Below are 21,504 nucleotides of genomic sequence, written 5' to 3'. Positions count from 1 at the left end.
GGCAACACATTTTTAAACTATTTTCTTATGGATACCACTAATGGGGATGTGTGAAATGAAGGAAGAACAATGCCAGGTAAAGAGGCGGAACCCTTTAAACAACAAGTGCATATTTAGTTGACACAATAAATTTGACCCATAGGAACTTGTTGAAAAGGTGAAGTTGATGCATTTTTAAATAGATTTTCCTAAAGTTTGTCCCCCGCCCCTCCCCATGTCAGATTACTTTTGGAGGCATTTCCTGAAATCTTTTCAAAGAACTAGTAGGAGAATGAACAAATTTTTAAAAATTCTTGGTATATTGCTTGATGATACACTGATGATACTAATAATTCTAGTATAGTAACTTAGTTTTAAAAGGCAAATGTAGGTCTGGGGATGTGGCTTGAGCGGTAGTGCGCTCGTCTGGCATGCATGCGGCCCGGGTTCGATCCTCAACACCACATACCAACAAAGACTTTGTGTCTGCCGATAACTAAAAAAATAAATAAATATTTTTTTTTAAAAAAAGGCAAATGCAATCACAATTTTTGGAAATGATTTCTTGACAGAATTACTGAGTTAAGATTCAAGGTTAATGTTAAATTGAAAAAAATCATGAAACACAAAGTGTTTATGGTTCTATTTGTTAAGCAATATTTCCTTTTTATTTATTTATTTATTTATTTATTTTTGTTTCTTGAAAAGTCAGGACATTGTTAAACTGTTAAATAGAGGTAGGATAATATAGTGGACACTTGTTGGCCATGGCCAATTTCACACGTGACTTCAGTGTACTCTTTCTTTAAGTGGCACAGGTTTGCTCACGAGCCAGCTGGCTTCTCCTGGGTGCCTGTGTAGGCACAGTGCTGGGATGCTATTTCTTAATGCATTACTGTATTTTCTCCACAAGTCTTAATGAAGTAGCCAACTGCGGAAGAATCTGGACCCTTAGTTAAAAATGGCTTTCCACGTGGAAGGACTGATAGCTATCATCATATTCTACCTTCTCATTTTGCTGGTTGGAATATGGGCTGCATGGAGGACCAAAAACAGTGGCAGCGCAGAAGAACGCAGCGAAGCCATAATAGTTGGTGGGCGAGACATTGGTGTTAGTCGGTGGATTTACCATGACAGGTAGGTTCCAGTGCTTGCTTGGTGCACTTCACCCTTGCTCGGCTTCTCTGAATATACAGCATGTGGTCTCAGAGTGAGTGTCATTACAAACATTGCTCTTTGTCCTTTGGGGATTCTTTAAGTTTGCTGGTTATATATTTTGAAAATAATGAATATCTGCTTGAAAACAAAATGGTTTCAACTCAGTAGTTCTTGCATAAAATGATTTTATAATAAATCAATGAATCTAATACCAACGAAAAAAGTCTGGGCTTTCTGTTCTGTTTAGTGGGTGGAAACAGTAAAGACAAAGAAGTGGAGGAATGAAAACATGCCCTAGTCTTGCAAGTCATGCATTTGTAAATTAATATGATAGTGTTTCCGTGTGTCCAGTAATGCATGCAGGAAGTTGTGACTTTGAGTTATCTTAAATGACAAATGTCAGTGAATACTAACTAGTGATGGTTTTTAGCCTAAATAAATCCATTTGGAGGCAATACAATAGCAAACTGATTGATCCCTTGCTTGGAAACCGAATTTTCCTATTTAGTAATTAGTTTCCTTAAAGGAAGACAATATTATGACTCCACAACAATGAAAAAGGAATTTCCAGGAAACTTGATAAAAAGGGGAAAAGTGTCCTTTCTGGAATCCCCTAGCCACTATCTGTAGCTGTCTCCCTTTCAAAACTTCTTTGTATTAGGAGGGGCTGGTATTCTGTCTTTGCTTTGCCCAGAGGTGGTTTTGTATGTGGGGCAATTTCTTTCTTTTTTATAGTCATCTTAGTTGTTGAAAATAATTCTGAAAAACAACAACTTAAAATTACACTTTCACTGATAACACATCTTATGTGAGTCTTAGTAAACATTTAAATATTAGCAATATAATCTATATTAACAGGAACTCTCAGTTCTCATTAGAAAAATAACCCATTGGAAATCATATCTGAATGATGTCTAGTTTCAATCCTGAAGTGCAATTTAGAAATGATTCACCCTGTATATCAAATTGTTTACCAAAGCACTGTAAAGACAGCATCTGCATTCTGAAAGTCTTAATTTTGTCCATTTGTAATCTACAATGTTCTATATACACACACTAGATTTTACCTTCCAGGCATTTACAGTCTCTTTGTTTAAATCTTCACCAACTATAGATGGATTCATTTGTTTTTTGTAATAGCCTTGTGAAAGGGCTGTGGGGTTAAGTGAAGATCCAGGTTACATTGTTAACCAAGACCAAGGCCAGGCCCAAACCCACGTCTTCTGATGGCCACGCCCCAGGCTCTTGGTACTATACCACATGAGCTCATTAACTGACCTCACTCTATTTCTTTATAAAGCTGCTTATTTTGCAAATCCCACTAAAGTAATACACGAACTGCTGTATATCAAAGTGTTTTACTCATTGCATATTGTTATTTGCAATAATAATAATACTGTCCTATTACACTAGTTTAATATTCTATCTAATATGGTCATAAAGAAATTTCAGGATTTGTTTCTTTACCATATAGAATATTTTTTTCAGTGTAATACTTTATGAAACTATATAGAATATATTCAAATAACACTATTTCTTATGAAGTGTCATGGTCTAGCTTGGTTTGTGAAGTTCTCTCTCTCTCTCTCTCTCTCTCTCTCTCTCACTCTCTCTTTTTTGTGTCAGAAGATTCTTAATGAATATTATAATTCACTTAAGATACGAACCATGTTATTTAACCCTTATCAGATTCATTTACTTATATATATTTCATTTACTTATATATTTCAAAAAATGTTGATTCTTTAAAAATACAGTTTTAAAATGTTCAAGTCCTCACTCATGAATTTAATATAAAATATACAGGCATGGACAATAAATTATAGCATAGAAATGACAAGATTGATAAAAAAAATGAAGGGAATTAGTTTAATCATAGTAAGTAATGGAGTCTTCACTTCTATATTATAATAGGGACAATTGTTCAACACCATTTTTTTTTTGGACAAAGGACAGGAGAGCTACACAATAAAAAATAACCATGAATTAGCTTTGTGCTTGTAAGACCATCTGATTATTAATTTTATGCAGTAAAATAGTGCTGGTGTGTTAGCAGCTCCAGGTACCTAGCAGGAAGACCAAGTCTCAGGTTCTGTGCCTGTGAGAATTCTTTCTTCTGCCCTTTTTCCATACTCAGTGTGTGTGTATCAGGTGGGGACTCTTTCTAGAATTTCAGGAGGATTTAGAATGAGAAAAGCAAATGATGGTGTTTGCTACTTATTAACACCAAATATAAAAACTACTCTGAAGATGGGAGTGTTTGCTAAATACAAATCTTGTCCACATCAAGATTTTGTATGTAAATTTTCTTTTAAATGTACTTAAAATTACTCTGCAGGAAAGTCTTTTCATATTAATCTTTTAAATAGCAGTTTAACCCCAAGACACAATCTCTGCTTTGTGTTAGATTAAAAGCCAGATAAATTCTGGCATGAAAGCAACAGAAGAACTTATCTGTCAAGTACTTATGTATCAAATACACGTAATTATTTTACTTATACTCTATGAGAGTTTAGAAAATTCCTTAAAGTCAAATTTTATTTTCTATGTGATGATTCAGCCTAAAATTCAGTGTCATATCTGATAAGCTTTTTAACAGCCTTTGACACTCAGAACTTTATATACATTTTACATAAATAGCATTTTGAATATTTTGACTTTTTTTTTGAAGAATATAAGCTGCAGAAATGTAGAGTCCCTTTAACCTCAGTTTTTCAACAAGGATCAAATACTTCATTATCTTTTTTAAAGAAAGCAGTAGTTTGTAGATCATTATTGGCCCAAACTCATTTTAACAAAAACTTGCTTTCTTTGGTTCCTTGACCTCCCTCTTTCAGCTATTATTCTATAGAAATTTCATATATCTGAAGAAAACATGTGTCACAGAATTCCTCAGTCTGGAGTAGCCTTATTGAATGACCTCATGGGACTAGCGGCATGGTGTTGGACAATCAGACCTAGAGTTATGACATGTAAGATAATGTCATATGTCATGACCTCTCTTTTCATTCTATTTCAGCCACGTGGGTTGGAGGAGGGTATATCAATGGGACAGCTGAAGCAGTTTATGTACCAGATTATGGTCTAGCTTGGGCTCAGGCACCAATTGGATATTCACTTAGTCTGGTTTTAGGTAAGTGGAAAGTTAAATCTCCTTGACTCATTCAGTAAAGCCAAAAGAATAAAAGTCTAAATAACAAGTGGGTTAGCAAATCAAACAGTGTGAATAACTATTGTGAAAAAATATCTCCAGATAGTTCTAAGTAGGTGTTACAAGAAATTGATATGCAACAGAATAATAATGCTTAGGTAATCTCTTGATTATGGAACATGTAAATAACAACAACAACAAACAAACCTTTGATCTTATAACTTTTAAAACAGTGAATTTCTTAGCATAATCATATTTTATTCTTTCAAAAATATTATGGACATATCATTAAAAATGCATCAACTTTATTGTACCTGACTTTTTTTGTAAATTAAACTTATAAAAGACCAAGAATATTATATAAAATGATTCCTCTTTTATTTTTTTTCTTATTTTTCCCCCTCAAATTGTTCTGTTGGACCTTGTGCTTTTTCAAATATCTAAATGTACTGAGTGATACAAATGCACCAAGCCATCTCAATGAACACTATCCTACTCCATATATCTAAATTTCATATGCCTCAATTATAACATTTTGTTGTCCATTGGATACATCTATTAAATGCACTAAGGAATTTATATTAGGTTGCTGAATGCTTCTTGGTAATGCACTCACAGTATATTTCAGACTAGTTCCTCAATATATACAGTGTTTTAAAAAAGTTATTTCCCTTAAGAAATTATAGCATAGTAAAAAGCTGGCAAAGACTATTATATTATGAATTTTAATGTTCTCATAAACACTCATGTAATTTTTTTAGGTGGTCTGTTCTTTGCAAAACCCATGCATTCCAAGGGATATGTGACCATGCTAGACCCATTTCAGCAGATCTATGAAAAGCGCATGGGTGGGCTCCTATTCATCCCTGCGCTAATGGGAGAAATGTTCTGGGCTGCAGCAATTTTCTCTGCACTAGGTAAGCACCAATGGAGCATTGTTCTACCTTCATTTCCAGTTTCCTGAACATCAGATCAATAACCTTACTTTCTTCAGTCTTGGTGTCTTAGAAATTATTAAAACCATATCCTAAGTCATATTTATATTTACAAACAACTGAAATTCTACATTTACTTGCAATACTGTTGTATAGATTAAGTTCAATCTCCAGTGCATTTGTTTTTAACTTGAATTATATAATTAGAACAATAACCATGAGTTACTTTATAGGGATTCAGGGTTGCTTTTGTAAGTTTTATATGATTTTTAACAAAACGTCATTAATTAAGTAAAACTAAGAGTGCTATTTAGGGTTGAGTTCAAGCCCTAGCACCACCAGAAACAAAAGTGCAGTTTATCTAAAAGAATATTTACTGGGTGCCATGGTGCCTTCCTATACTCCCAGTGGTTTGGGAGGATGAGGCAGGAGGAGCGCAAGTTAAAAGCTAGCTTCAGCAATTTATCAAGGCCCTATGTAAGTTAGTGAGATCCTGTCGCAAAATAAAAAAGTTTTAAAATAAGGGCGGGGGCACTGAGAATAGGTCTCAGTGGCTAAGTGGTACAAAAGAGAAAGAAAAAAAAAAACCACTGTCCATGAGCCAGGTTTACGGAGAATTCTTTTGATGAATACATTTAAATCAGTTGATTTCCATTTTCATTTTTTCTAGAAGTCTCATTTATGTGAACTGAGAACTTTTTAATCTTTCCTGTTTTTTCCTTCTGATAACTGCCTTGTTAATTGATATAAAGCATAGGCAAAACTATCTAAATTCCTCAAAGAGTAGTACCACATCATTTTTAAAGTATTAATATTTCTAGAGATATTGACTTTTTGCATAAAATATACCTAATCAAAAACAAATATAAAAACAAGTGTGAGTCTCGACTGTAAATAATACTCCCAAAGAAATATTGTCCACCTTCTCATGATGACAAGTAATGTAAGCACAATCGCCTAACTTGAGATATTTTAATAAAATGATATTTGTAAAAAGCACAATGCTATGGTTTATTAGTGGAAAAATTTAAGTGTGGTAGAGTGCAGCTTGGACTTGCCTGCTAGGTAAAATGTCTTTTTAATGAATAATGAAAAGTTTCCCCACCCTTGACTTCCTCTTCACCTTCAAAGACCTACAGGGGTACCAACTGGGCCAATTGATCATGATTGAGCAGACTGAAGCTGCTGAAGCAGCTAGGAGATGTAGTGCCCACATTAAGGTACACAAACCTCACCTGCTGCAGACCTACCTTCATTCTGCAGGCTATACATCTCAGCTCTAAGACTCATCCTTAATTGCTTGCACTCCTACCTGGTTCCTCCATCAACCACCCCCCACTCAACCCCTACCTCCATCCACCTCTGCCTCTTCCCTGCCATAAGCCAGGCCACTCCCAGCCTCCCTTACCTGTGTGTAATGCAGTCATCTCCATGTTTGCAGGTCTGCCCTACTGTGGGTGCCACATGGCAGCCAGACTCATCCTTCTAAATTCTAACCTCATATTCTAATCTCATCATGTCCCCTTTCTTGCTTAAAACCAAACTTTTGAACAGGGACCTTAACTATGACCTGGGTCTTCTCTCCTCTGATTATCCCCTGCACCCCACTTGCCGTCTTTCTTCTGTCTGAATTGTGGTTTTCTATTGCTTCTTACTGACACGGTGCAAGCACAGGTGTCCCTGATTTGGATTCCTTTCTCCTCTTTTTTTCCTCTCTCACCATTTGCCTCCCTAATTACCAACCACCCTGGCACTTACAGGGAGCAGTGCTCCAAACTTGCTAGGAGCCTTTCCTGCAGGCTTTCGTAGGCAGCTGCAATTTTTCCTCATTGGGCTCATCACCTCCCTTTGTATGATAATTTGCCTGTTCACTTCATGCCCAAATTTTTACTGTACATGATGGATTATAAATTTCTTTAGGGCAAGAATCGTGTCCCTTGAATAACTATAATAAATTAATAAATAGTTTGAAGCTCTACTTTTTTGACAAAAGAAGATGAATATTGCTTTTTCCCCCCTCCCCAGTGTAATTCCATTATGTCTTAAATTATTGGGTTGTGTACACATTTAGGGAGGTAGATACTGAGTTTAGACTCAGTAGAGTCTAACTTACGACCCAAGATCAACTAATGCTAAGAACTTGTACTTGGCCTTTGAATTTTCAGTTTCCTTGTGAGATTTAGAAAATAAGGAATTTCAGAGGAACCATGGGAGATCTTCAGGCTCATTTGATCAAGAGCAAATGTGTACCATCCCACTGAGTGCTGAGGTCCTTCTTGCCAATCAGCAGAGTTGGAAGGTCCTCAGCTTTCTTCAATGGACTACATCAGTGTTTGCCTTCTGGGCATACATTCATCTAGATGTAATTTCCCATCTTTTCTTACAAATGGAAATACCACCAAACTTTAAGGGGTTAGAACAAAAGTAAGATAAATTTCCTCCTATTTTGTATGTTCTAGAATATAAATCCACTTTCTAGTTTTTATTATTATGATTCCATATGGCCTTCTTTCTCTCCCTTTCTCCCGAACACACATTAACATTATTTTCTTGGTCTCTGTAGAAACAAAGTTACTTGTTGTGGAAAGAAGAGAATTTGATGGTTATAATACACAGTAATAACTCATGGGAAAATGTCATACTGCCCTGGTGCAAGATAATAACACTCCCCAATCATTGCTAAGCTTATACTCTAATGAAATTATGTGTAAAAATATACCTCTCTTCCCACCTTGCTCTCATTAGCTGAGAAGCAATCGGAGTTTATTTGTCATTGGTTTCAATACTAGAAAATTTTGGTTTTAAGAACAAACTACCTGCTGGGTATTAAAAAAGGAGTGGGCTAAATATCTAACAGAATACAACATGTTCACTCTAACTGAATAAGGATCAATTTATATAACAGTCCTGAAAGAGGAAAAGAATTAATGAGCTAATATTTCCAAAGTATTTTAGAAATAGAAAGCATAGTGGCAAAACTCAGAACTTTATTACAATTAGTTTCTGTTGGATATATGTGTCTGTGTATGTATTTCAGTATATTCAGTAAAGCATGCTTCTTTTTCGTGTTAACACATGCCTATATGAAATAATATATATTATTGCTTTTGCTTGAAATCTGTGTTGTGGCAGAATATGTACTTTTAAATTATCACCCATATTCTTCAAAAATAATAGCTTGAGTAATTCAGAGCTAGTGTTTATAAGAAAAAACTTGGGATACTTAAGAATAGACAAGTGTAAGATTTATGATCACCTCACTGTGCATATGCATGGTTTACTGCGGAAATATAGGAGAATCTTTTTTTTTAATGATTACAATGAACACTTATGTAAAGATAGGCTTCTGCAGACCAAATAATTTTTAAATTGTATGTTTCAAGTATAACCAATTTCATGAAAATACTTTGAAGACAACTGCATTCACAGATGTCAACTATGTGATTTTATCTTTGCCTATTCTTCCCTGTCTCTCTTTTTCTTCTTCCCCCTGAATAACCTCTTTTGGATTTGGTTCAAGTTAGAATTTATCCTTCTTGTATTTTGTCCCTTGCTCTTGAGGCAAGATTCAAGGTCTCATGGCCAAGTTCACTGCCCTATTAACCTGAAACACCCTGTCATCATAAAGGTTCTCAGGAAGCCTAAGACATCTTTATCCTGATATATCATCCCACATTGATAAATCCTGCAGTTTATTGAGTTGGCTTCATGAATCCTGCAGAAATCTCATGCCAGTTTTGATTACTATGCAGCTACTGGCCTAATGCTGATAGGATAGGCATACTTGCCATCTTGACCTGAGAGCAAAGTTACACCAACTATGTTTGGTATAAATGGTCAACACCTTATACCTTTTAAATGTATACTTCTGCAGATGGCTCAAATTAAGAGATTTTTTTCATAACTTGATTCACAGTGTATTTATTTTCTTATCTACATAAGTAGACTATATTTCTCAGTAGATCTATTAGAATAACTTTGTTTTATTCACTACCACTGATATAATTTTTCAGAAAATATTTTAGATAAAAAACTTAACCCAATCTTAACAGTAATAAACAGGAAGGTAACTTCTCTCAGATCACTAACTTACAACCAAATGATGACATCTATAGGACTGTAAATCTCAGTCCAGTGATTTTTATTCTGTAATTGAACCTCTCATATTATGGGGTGATAACATACATGTTATTAAAGTGGAGAACCACACCCAAAGAGGAATGTCAAAGAGTGGCAACTATCAAGAATAGGATTTGAGGGGGAAATAACCTCTTAAATATCTATACAGTCATAACTCAGATAATTACCTAAAGTCACTTGTAAATAATTAACCACTCTCCTCTGTCTTTCATTCTACAACTCCATAGTAGAAGTTTCTTTTAATTGATTTTTTTATCCAGGAGGATAATGTTATATTATTATCATGGTCAAAATACACACAAAAAATATTTTGTATTGATCTCTTGGGTCAAAATACTTTGAATTATTCTTTAGGATGATGGATTTTCATCCATGTAGATTGTAAATATTGTTATGCCAATTAAGGAGGAGGAGCAGAAGAAGGAGATTGTGAGGCATCTGTCTACAATTGATGGTGTAAAAAAATCACAGATTTCTTTTATATCTGCTAGTAAACCTATAATTGCCATTTATAATAAGATGAAATATAAACTATATAGTTTTGAAAAAAATGGAAAAGCAATTAATGAGTTATGAAGCAGCAAGTGAGTTAAGAAGCCATTAGTCCAAGAAATGGGCCAAACCTACACCATTAAATTGTCACTGGAAACATAGGCATTGACAAACATAATAAACAACCTGTAAAGTAAAAGAAACATAAATTTGAATTTTAAGAATATAAAATTTGATAATGGAAATGACCTAAAAATATGATATTCATCATTAGTGTTCTTCATTATATTGATATCTTAGGAGTAGAACTTGTATATCCCACCAGCAAAATAAAATAAAATGATCCTTCATGACTTTGAGGGAGAAAAAGTTGAAAGATAATTTTTAACAATTATATAATTTTCTTCTACAAATTTGTCTTAATTGTTGGCACCTCGGAGGGTTCGCCAGCTATAACAGGAAAGCGGAGGGCAAACTAAATGCAAAAGAGCCAATGAATAATCATTGTAAAACTGGAAATGACTGATCAAATTGCTCAGAAAGGCTTATTTTCCTTATGGATGTGAGTAAATACATTGCATATAATTAAGTCAGAATTTCAGAGGGTGAAATTGTGAATTCATGGAATGGAACTGAATGTCTCAGTTGTGCAGGGTGTTCAATGATAGTAAGTTTTGGGTGTCTCTCGTGTATCTGAATATATATAAAAAGAGATATACAGTCAGTTTGATAACATACAAAGGTCTCAATATAAATATTCACTTTAGCCAAGGTCATGCAGTACAGTGTGTACGACACAGGGAAATATAGCTGCTGTAACAGAACCCACAGGATGCCCTTGCCAGAACTCACCCCAGACCATGACCGGGACTCTCACTTCTTTTTTTGTCCCCACAGGAGCCACCATCAGCGTGAACATTGACGTTGATGTACATGCTTCTGTCATTGTGTCGGCCCTCATTGCCACTCTGTACACCCTGGTGGGTGGTCTCTGCTCTGTGGCCTACACAGACGTTGTTCAGCTCTTTTGCATTTTTGTAGGACTGGTAAGAGGAGCCTTCCTCAGATTTGCCTCCTGGTCTTCCTCCTCCTCCTCTTTCTCTTTCTTAACAAAAGATCATGTGGTGTTATATACCAACTCAGCAAAGGAATTAATGTTTTCCATAATGAGTAATACATAGTAAGTTGTATACTATTTGAAATTTTGTATTTTTCTATGAATTGATTAGATTGAAACTGTAGATATTTCGTTAGAGGTTGACAGAAAAATGTGTGCTATGACTAATTCTTAGAAATATCTAGGTCTTTGTTTTCTTCATGTCAAGATTTCATGGAAACTTTTGTGTGACACCCTTTGAGAACTGATGATATCATACTTTCTCCACAGTTAAGAAAACTAAAACTTTGATAGTACCCCCACACAAGTTTCTCTCCTATCCTTGTGTTCATTTATCTATGAGACTGTTTATCAATTAAACTCTTCATAGGACATGGAAATTCTACTGAAAACTTATTTTGTTAGAAAAATATCCCATTGAAAAAACTGTAGATTTCAAATTATAATGGTTAATATCTGGGGTCAAAGAAAGGGCTTAATTATATAAGGAATTATCTGTATTATCTATTGTTCTTATGTCATGGATTAAATTAGGTAATATAGGTTTGGTGCATTAAGAAAGAGTACTATATAATTATGAAATACAAATACTATGCGTCTTATATTAAAAGCATCTCTGCACATCTTAGATGCATTCTAGTCAATGTTGATTCCTTGCAAACTCACATCTTAAAACAGGGAGATTATAATTATGCATATAACAATATCCATCACCTAAGACATGTCAAAAGAAAAATAAAGGAAATGGTGTGGCCACTCTTCTAGGTGTCACTGTGGGTTCACATACATGATCTCATCAAACACATACATTATGTCAGCCACAGACTCTGCAGGGACAGAGCCCTGGTCAATGGCCACAGACAGAGCCAGCCAATGCCGAAGATGAATCATTGTCTGAAAGAGAGTCAAAGCACTCTTCATTCTCCTCAGCTTTCTTTATTTTTCTTATAATAAAAAGCTTTTCGCTCTATTTTACTTTCTACTCTAGACACTTAGAGATGAAGAATGAATCCCATTCCTATTTTTTTCAATTTTCTAGCATTTGTAATAATATCCTAGAGGAAAATTTAAAAGAATTAACTAAAATTAGATTTACAGTTTAACCCTAAATTTATATACCCTAGCAAAGATTATATTTCCTCTTTTTCTCCTGGACATTTTATTTGCATTTCGCGGAATGTAATTCAGTCATATTTTAATTGAATTTGAGAGTATTTAATTTATTCAATAACTTCCACTTTTTTTATTTTTAAATTGCCAGTATCAAGTTGACAGTGCAGAAATTCTGATTTGTACTTAACATCATCATAAACTTTATGAAACAGAGAAAACAGAAGTAAATCTTCTTTCACTGTGTAGGAAGCGAGGTTCCTTTGACAATGGCAGCTCTCATAACTGATGCACTTGTTATTCCAAGAGACACAGCCCCAGGGGATAAGTCTATTCATCAGTGATGTATGTGATTTCTCATTACATTGCATGATACCAGAACTTAAAATACACAGGTACATAAATCAAGTAAGCAGGTGTAAAGATGGTAGGTCAAATATATGTAGGGATATATGTTAGAATGTTTTTTTTACTACAAAATTAAATTGATAAGAAATTAAGATAGGAATTGTTAAGAAATCACTATTGAATTAGCTAAATAAGACTAAATAAGCTTTAATTACTGTTCATGCATATGTAATTAATTAATCAACTTATAACTCAAACCATCTTTTCTTCCCAGTTTCTCCAATTCTTTGGACTTTATCATCACTCTGGCAGCTCCAAAGTTATAAATTTTTGCCACAGTCTCTGGCTGGGCACAAATCGTGAGCCTCCACACAGCTTGTAGATTCAAATAGCAATTCTTTATTCCCGAACTCACACCAGCCGTCTACAAACACATTCTGGGGAAATCCATGTTCTCTGCCCAAATCCACACCTCCACTGGGCTTCTCTCTCCCAAATATACTGTCTGACCCTAAGAACTCAAGAGGAACTCAGGCAGCAGGATACGCCCTATTCTAAATGGGGAAGACCCTAATCTCCTATTATGCTAAACCAGGGACACCCTAAACACGGATCCGCCCTGGTCCTTGAGCAAGGTCACCTTTCAGGAGTCCTTCCACTAGACAGCATGGGAGTACGCTGGCAAGGAAATTGTCATACCTACTTGGCTGATGGCTCCCAGCAAATTTTAGATTTCCTTTTCAGATTCCTCTGACCTCCCTGATGACCTCCTTCTGACCTTTCTCTGTTGACTCTCTTCATTTTCCTGTTCAGTGTCAGTATCTTCCCATTCCTAATGTCACTGCTTTATCCAGGGGCCACTGAAACCATCTATGGCCCTTCCATACTACTATATTCTTCTAAATTTATTTTTAATATTTATGGTGTTAAAATTTTAGAGTAAATTTCACTGACTTTAAAAAAAAAAACTCCAAAGAAATTCTTCTAGCCAGGCACATGGCACATGTCTATAATCGCAGTGACCAGGGGTGAGGTGGGACCATTGCAAATTTGAGGCCATCTTCAGCAACGTAGTGTGACTCTCTGTCTCAAAATAAAATTAAAAAAAAAAAGAAAACAGGGTTGGAGATGTAGTTCAGAGGTAGAGCACCCTTAGATTAACTTTTCGGGGTGGTGGGTGCCAGGGTGAACTTAGGGGTGAGTACTCAACCACTGAGCCACATACCCAGCTTTTTTTGAAAGGTATTTTATCTAGAGACAATCTCACTAAGTTGCTTAGTGGCTTGCTAACTTGCTGAGTCTGATTTGAACTCGCAATCTTCTTGTCTCAGCCTCCTGAGCCTCTGGTAATACAGTCATGCAGACACCATGCTGGGCCCCTGGGTTAAATTCTTGGTACCACATAGAATGCATGCAAATTCCTTGAGCTTCCACTTGCATACAAAGCAAAATATCAATATTTTGGCTTGCAATTCAAGGTTCTTTCCACGTCTATCTTTACTGCTCCCATTTCCCTAAGCTACTTCCATGCCAGCAAACTTTGTCACGCAACAGATGTGGGCATATGCACACATACACAAAACATAAAACTTGTACTGTTAGTCTTCTACTTCCAATGGCTCAACTTGGAAACTTGTGTTTTTGTTTTGTTTTTGTTTTACTTTATTATGGTGCAAAAATGAAGCATGTTCAGTAAAAGCCACAATTTTTATTTTGATTTTGGATCTTTTCCTGGGCTACCTAGGCACAGCAAGTGCACTCTTTTCTCTAGTGGCAGTAGCCATTGCTCCTGGTCAGTTACATAATCATATGGGGAAACAACTGACACTCCACAGTGCACAATGTGGCTAAGCTATGGTGCTTGGTAGGTTGGGTGGATTCAATGCAGCTTTGCAACTTTTTCAGCTTATGATGTGTTTGTTGTTGTGTGATCCCGGGGTAAGTCCAGAAGTGTACGTTTTCTTCCACTCTTTGCTTTGCTTCCTCCAGATGGTCTCCCCCTTTGATTTCTTTTTCTTTTACCTATTAGTATTGGGCCCATTCTTCAACACTTGTTTTACCAACAAATTTCTCATTTAAACCTTTCCGTGCCACCTTAATGGGTGGATATCTTTCCCTAATTCACACAAAACATAAAAGTGTGTGTGAGTGTGTGTGTGTGTGTGTGTGTGTGTGTGTCTGTATGTCTTAAATGTAGTATTTTCTTCTCAAAGTTTTCAGGTGACTGCTCCTATAGTTTATATGATATGGCATAATCAAGCAGAAGTAGATAATGTGTTATTTTAGGTTTACTAAATCTGTATTCCATGATGTCCCACAGAGAACATACTTTCATGTTCTTTGAATAGGGGAACTACTGATCCATGCCATGTACAAGAAAAATAAACCAGATGTATCAATTTTGCAATATGTTAATCAAGTTTAAAATCATAGACTAAGACTCCAACGTTGCTCTTTGTTCCAGTGGATCAGTGTCCCCTTTGCCCTGTCACATCCTACGGTCTCTGACATTGGGTTTACTGCTGTACACGCCAAATACCAGGAGCCCTGGCTGGGGACCATTGAGTCCTATGAAATCTACACGTGGCTTGATAGTTTTCTGTTGTTGGTAAGTGATGCTGTGACCTGAGGAAGGTCGTCTAATTGTCAATCAAAGGCATTTTCAAGATTTTCATATTTATCCTTAAATATTTACCTGCTGGCTCATGGCCTTTTCTGTATAAGTACCACATACTGATTTTACCACTAAAGCTCCATCATGGCCATTTCTGAGCTCATCTCCAAAGTGCATTCACAGATTGCTCATACACACCATAAGCAAAGATGTGTTATGCCATTTAATTAAAGCCCAATATCACATTTAGCTGTCAGGTAAAAACGAGTATAAACAAAATTCTGACATTCTCTCTGACATTCCGCTATATTCTTCATGTTCTTGGGCACTTTGCAAAACAATGCAATGCATTGACTCTTCCAGTAGGATTGAAATTACGAAGCAGGAACCATACCCTTTTCAAGTTTGTGTCATACGACCACTACATGTCTGGTGCAGGGTCAGAGTCTATAATATTTATTGGGTTGTATTGATTCAGATTTCATTTCATACTTTCAGAATCTCAATCATTTTTTGATAGAATTTTTTATGGTTCAAATTTGGGGTGAGAACCAGCTGAGGTCTTCTGCATAGTTTTAAGGCAACTTAAAAATTTAGGGAAAACAAGGATCGTCTTGTCTAGTTACTAAGGAAAACAAATTAAAGAATCGTCTTGTCTAGTTACTAAGAAAAACAAATTAAAGAAATTTTCCTCAATGAAAAATACGCAATAATGTTGTCTTGGTTCTCTTGGGCTACTATGATCAATTATCATAAAGTGAGTGGCTTAGAAACAACAGAAATGTGTTTCTCAAAGTTCTGGAGGCTGGCAATTGCAAGATCAAAGGGCTGGCCAATTTAGTGTCTGATGAAGACCGTACTTTCAGAAAACTTGTTGTTGTGTTCTCACATAGTAGAAGAAATTCATGAGGGCTTTACCTATGATCTATTCAATTCCCAAGGCTTTACCTATGACTAAATCCCTGTCTAAAACCTGATTTCATCACCTTGGAGATTAGAATTTCAATAGACACATGGACAATAACAAACTTCATATCACAACAAACATAATCACAGCAGCTGAGATTTCTGGCCCTACTTCTGACTATTCTAGATGCAATTGTTATAAATGTCTTGTTTAAAAATATTAATAAATGTGAAATTCCTTCAATTCACTCTGAATCTTTGGGGTTCTCATGCAGATTCTGGGTGGAATTTCGTGGCAGGCATACTTCCAGAGAGTTCTCTCTTCATCCTCAGCCACCTACGCTCAAGTGCTGTCCTTCTTGGCAGCTTTTGAGTGCCTGGTGATGACTGTGCCAGCCATACTCATTGGGGCCATTGGCGCATCAACAGGTAAATAAATCTCTGGGAGCTTCACCATAGTCGTCACTTAATTTGCCAGTTCCACCACCGGTTGCCTTCCCTGTTTTTCTGCCCTCTTACCCCCACATAGTGAATGCCTCTTCATTCATGGTTCCTTATGTGCCTCGTATAGCATTCAGCAAATTGCATTGCAGTTCAGCGATCTCCACGTTTTTTGATTGCTTACTCCATTGACAAACATTCATAAGTACACCTCCTCCACAATTTTGCTATATTATCAATTGTATCCACTTCCATCCCCAGTGGTTCTCAACCATGGTGCACAGTGACCCCACCTGAGGAGTGGAGAGGGACTTTCTACAAAACATCTACCCCTGGCCTACTCCACAGGGTGTTTAATAATCAAAGATAGAGCCAAACACTAGTGTGTGTGTGTCTGTGTGTCTGTGTGTGTGTGTGTGTGTCTGTGTGTGTGTGTTTAACAGCTCCCCCCCCGTGAGTCAAAGCTAAGCCAAAGTTGAGAGGCACCAGCTTAAGAAAAATTCACCTGTCTTCATCATGACTACCCACAGACCACTCTGAACTTCAGAGTCTACCTCTATGATTTCAATAGTTTGTTCAAGGTTTTTATTTCCCCCTTGGAGAAATAAGTGAGTATGTGTATGGATTAAGATAAGCTACGAAACTAAATGGTAAAAGAGAAAGGGAGAGAGAAAGCGATAGAACACAATGAGAAATGTTTTTTTTTTCCCTGTTATCCTTTATGTGAAACACTTTAGACTCTCACCTTTAATTTGAACTTAATCGCTCCTCATCCTATGTTCCCTATATGGTGGAAGAGAAAAACAAGCTCCTTTGGGCCTCTTTCGTAAGCACATTGATCACATGCAGGAAGGCTCTGCCTTCATGACCCAGTCTTCGGTCAAGGTCCTGTAATACCTAATCTCAACTCTTTGGGATTAGAAATGAAATAAACTAGGAGGGCATAAACTTCAGACCTTGACTAACATAATGATGGTGATGGAAATTTTTGGCATGTTCAGTGTTTTCCATTTTTTAGAGTCAGACTTCTGACTATTCTAAATGTGATTGCAATGCAACTCTTAAGAGCATTTAAAACACATCACATTAACGAAATTCAAAAGAGTAACCTAAGTAGAGAAAAATAAAACAGTTAAAAAACAATTTTTCTTTTACCTCATTGTACTTTTTAAAGATGACCCAGGGTGATGCTCACATGGTGGTTCTGACATTTAACTCAGGAGCTATTTATTGGATCTTTTAGTTTTTGAAAGAGCAGTCATGGTTCAGAGAATACTCTTTTCATTCCAGTTGTTGGTTCATGACATAAATGAACATTCAAAAAGATAAAAAAGATGTGCAGTGTCTGCCTTTTGGGGGGTGAAAATTTTAAAAAAATACAAGTTTTATTTCACAAGCAGAAGACAGATCTGGAGATTATTTGGAGGGTGGTAGGAAAACAGACTGATTAAAACAGCATAAAGGCATTTTTTTTTCTGGACTGAGTGTAACTTAGCAGTTATTTCTGGTATCATGTCATCTCTGTTAAGGCTTAAGAGTTGGCAATGTTGCAGCATGGCTTTAATGTTGATCATAATGGAAAATGGGGAAAGGAAAAGTAGCAGAATCCAAAGGAAACCACCCTATCATTCTGACATTAAGGAAGTTCAGCAAATAAAAGGAATTATTTTAATATGTGTTTACAGGTTCCTTGTGTTCTTCAACACAGGAAGCAATAAAGAAGCTACATATTCTAAGATAAACATATGCTTCAGTCCTCTTACCTTAATTCAAAAACCTTTAATCAAAATCCTTCTGAAAAATCTCAGTTTTATGAGTATAATTTTTATTCAGTAAAGATGGTTCAGTTCTTAATCTAGCAAGTCTCCTGCTTCTTGTAAGTAAAATTCTACACAAGATTAAATGAAATTAGAAAAATTATGCCAAGATAGCTCCTAAATCAAGCTTATAAACAGGAAAAATGAGAGGTAACAACAGCCATGCTGTAGTCTCTTGCACACAGATAACTAGGCCTAAGGAAGTGGTCCAGAGAAAATTCTGTGGTTCAGTCTAAGAGCATTTGTTTTCTATGATTCTATGTAATATAAGGCAGAAAAGGAGTATGTATGTCATCATCATATTCTAAGCAGATGTCATGAATGAGACTGATGGTAATCAATACCCTTTGGAGGTCAGAAGATGTGAGACATTTCCACATGGCCATCACATGAACTTTCCACTTAAGCAGGCTAACGTATGTGATGCTCAGTTGGTTTCAAAACTACCTAGTAAACAGCATGACCCAGATGGGTAGAGAAGATATGCCTCCTGGTTGTTACGCTTGTGGTTTCTACTCAACAGACTGGAACCAGACTGCATATGGGCTTCCAGATCCCAAGGCGAATGAAGAAGCAGACATGATTTTACCAATTGTTCTGCAGTACCTCTGCCCTGTGTACATTTCTTTCTTTGGCCTTGGTGCTGTGTCTGCTGCTGTTATGTCTTCAGCTGATTCTTCCACCTTGTCAGCAAGTTCAATGTTTGCTCGGAACATCTACCAGCTTTCCTTCAGACAAAATGTAAGAACGCTTTTTTTTTTTTTTTAATTTGTAATTTACGATTATTGTTGCTATTTCTGATGTCATTGTACTTAATGTTTGTAGAATATGTATGCTTATAGATTCCTTATATTCACCCTGTGCTGTAACCAAGCAGTAAAAAAGCTACATATTCTAAGACAAACCTGAACTTCAACTTATCTTACCCTATCAAGTTCAGATTCAGCATCCCTAATCCAAAATGTGAAATTTGAAATGCTCCAGAATCCGAAACATTTTGATAACTAATATGTTGTTACAAGCAGGAATTTCACACTATGAAACTTTTATACACAAAATTATTAAAAATTCTGCATGTCAGTCTATGTACATAAGGTGTATATGAAACCTAAATTAATTTCTTTTTTAAACTTGGACCCCATCCCAAAGATCTTTCATTATATAAGTGGATATTCCAAAATCCAAAAATATATGAAATCCATTGCTAATACTAGGCATTTTAGCTAAGGAATGTTTAATCTGTATATATGTGTTCATATCCTATATTAATTCCATTTTCTGTAATTCTATATTCTGTAAACTTTGATTAGGCATACTAGTTTAAATGACACTCAGTTTACATGTGCTGAAAATGCATATTAACAATACATTTTATCATTCATGTTTTTTCTAAATATTTATTTCTTAGTTGTACAAAACACCTTTATTTTGTTTATTTATTTTTATGTGGTGCTGAGGATCGAGCCCAGGGCTTCACATGTGCTAGACGAGTGCTCTACCGCTGAGCCACAACCCCAGCCCTATCATTCATGTTATACTTAAAGGAACAAATCAATACAACTATTTTCCAAGATATTTCATCATGTTGCCGTAATTAAATTTCTTGTCTTTTTACAAAAGATTACTGCATCTTAAAATATCTTAGCAATATCTTAATCTGGTCTGATTAAGCCCAGTGGGAGACAGGAAACACTGGCAGAAGCAGGACACTCTAGGTTATGTTATGCATATTTGTGTAAACTCTGAACTGCTCTTCATTCAGACTCCCAAGTCTACCTTTGTCATGAAATATCCCCTTGATTTAATTTTCTTTACTGAATCAAGTGGTTGCAGAAGACAAGGCTTTTGTAGTCCGGAGGGACCCAGAACACCTCTGGAGAGCCTTTCTTCCCTACTGAGCTTGGTCTCTGTGTTTTTAGGTCATGTTACAGAGTAGTCCCAGTGGTTTTAACAAGGAAAAGTCATGGAAAAGCCCTTTTGTGTGGCACCAGAGGTGGTCAGTCTTAAAGACAGTAGTACTCCTACAAAGAGAGGAAGTGAGGACAGTCACAGCTCTCTCCGTGCCACATGAAGACTATTCATGAATATATATAAGCAAAATTCTCCCTTGCCCCATGGTCCCTGGATGATACCACATTAGCTCATCTTCTTCCCCTGTGCCTTCAGGCAAAGGATGTGGTGATCTAGCTTCATGCATATGGCACTCAGAAGCCCCACTCCACCAACCACCTGGGAGGTCATCAAGATTGTAGCTTCAGGTGTTGTAGGTTAGGTTGGGTTTGCCCACAGAGATCATTTACCCTGGGGGATTCCTTAGACAAGTTGTAAAGGGTAAAAAAGATGCATCCTGGTCTTCACCCACATGAGTCCACATATTGGTGCAATGCTGACCCTCATCAATTTCTTACAGGCATCAGACAAAGAAATTGTCTGGGTCATGCAGATCACCGTGTTTGTGTTTGGAGCATCTGCAACAGCCATGGCCTTGCTGATGAAGACCGTGTATGGGCTCTGGTACCTGAGCTCCAACCTTGTCTACATCATCATCTTCCCACAGCTGCTCTGTGTTCTCTTTGTCAAGGGGACCAACACGTACGGGGCCGGGGCAGGTTACATTTCTGGGCTTTTCCTGAGAATCACTTGGGGGGAGCCGTACTTGTACCTACAGCCCTTGATCTTCTACCCTGGTTATTACTCTGATAAGAACGGTACCTATAACCAGAGATTCCCATTTAAAACACTTGCCATGGTCACCTCATTCCTAGCTAACCTTGGTATCTCTTATCTAACCAAATACCTATTTGAAAGTGGAACCTTGCCACCCAAATTAGATGTATTTGATGCTGTTGTTGCAAGGCACAATGAAGAAAACATGGATAAGACAATTCTGGTCAAAAATGAAAATATTAAATTAAATGAACTTGCACCTGTGAAGCCTCGACAGAGCATAACTCTCAGCTCAACTTTCACCAATAAAGAGGCCCTTCTTGACATCAATTCCAGTCCAGAAGGCTCTGGGACTGAAGATAATTTACAATGACACCATCTAAATAAAATGCTGCTTTTGCAAACAGAGCACTATAGTAGGATACTCCTGGAAAGATGGTTCATGGCACATATAATACATATTAAAATTATAAACAACGTTTAAGAGAACAAAATCCTTGCAAAAAATATGAATATGTACTAAAGGAGGGATTCAGGAAAAGTAATGTGCAATTGCACAAATACAGACTAAACTAGAAGGAAGCAGCTATGAATTTTATTCTATTTTTTGATTTCATTTTATTTCTTAT

General features: G+C 36.4%; 1 pseudogene; it reads left to right on the top strand.

Annotated features, from left to right (window-relative positions):
• Positions 1-940: 940 nt before the first annotated feature.
• On the top strand, positions 941-21,248 carry LOC143410893 (high affinity choline transporter 1-like; annotated as a pseudogene).
• Positions 21,249-21,504: the final 256 nt, after the last annotated feature.

The sequence above is a fragment of the Callospermophilus lateralis genome, chromosome 11 (assembly GCF_048772815.1).
Source record: "Callospermophilus lateralis isolate mCalLat2 chromosome 11, mCalLat2.hap1, whole genome shotgun sequence".
Classification (NCBI taxonomy): domain Eukaryota; kingdom Metazoa; phylum Chordata; class Mammalia; order Rodentia; family Sciuridae; genus Callospermophilus; species Callospermophilus lateralis.
This window is presented reverse-complemented; position numbering and strand designations above follow the sequence as displayed.